This window comes from Dipodomys spectabilis, unplaced genomic scaffold (genome assembly GCF_019054845.1).
Source record: "Dipodomys spectabilis isolate Male_0828 unplaced genomic scaffold, ASM1905484v1 ptg000272l, whole genome shotgun sequence".
NCBI lineage: Eukaryota > Metazoa > Chordata > Mammalia > Rodentia > Heteromyidae > Dipodomys > Dipodomys spectabilis.
Window position 1 is genome coordinate 291,719 of NW_024870949.1, and position 771 is coordinate 292,489.

Below are 771 nucleotides of genomic sequence, written 5' to 3' on the forward strand. Positions count from 1 at the left end.
GCTTAAGCTTTTGTAATCCTTCATCATTTCTTTGGAAACCAACAGAATGATGCTTACTTTTTCAAATTTTTGAATGGGAATCATGAGCTATTTTACATCTAGCAATGTTCTGTAATGAAGAGTGCATGTAAAACACAAGTGAGGATTATATATGAGTTGCATTTCAATAGGAAACTTGACTTATCAAAACATAGTGAAAAAATTAGCCCAAACTTCCAACTGTGTATTCCTTTCTTGTTGTTTGGCTTGTTTTATTGAGACAAAATTATACTACCTGGTCCAGAGAAGGTATCGCTATGTAATTCCACTCTCTAAGCTCCTATCTTAGTCTGAGTGCTAGAATTCCAGGCTTGTATCACATTGCCCTGCCATAGTTTGTCGGTTTATTTAATCTAGAAACAGGCTAGCAATTCTGAACTTCTCCGATGATCTTATTCACTAGACTGACTGCTCTCACTGTTTTTGTACAATTTTCAAAGACGATCTAACATTTGACACAGGATATGAGCATTTTAAGATGCACCTTCAGAGTTGTCTGATTCATTCCTCCAATGATTTTATCCCTTTAATAATGATTACTTGACTTTCTTAATATCTCTGGTCCCTGTCTTTGTAATATTCTCAAAGATTTTTTGGGAAAGTTCACTTGACGACTTTCTAATATTAAAAATTATCACTTGTTGTAGTCTTACTCAGGACATATTTTCTATTATTTTCCAACTTTTTCTACACATTTTGAGAGTTGTTTCATATGTGTGTTTACACATATAA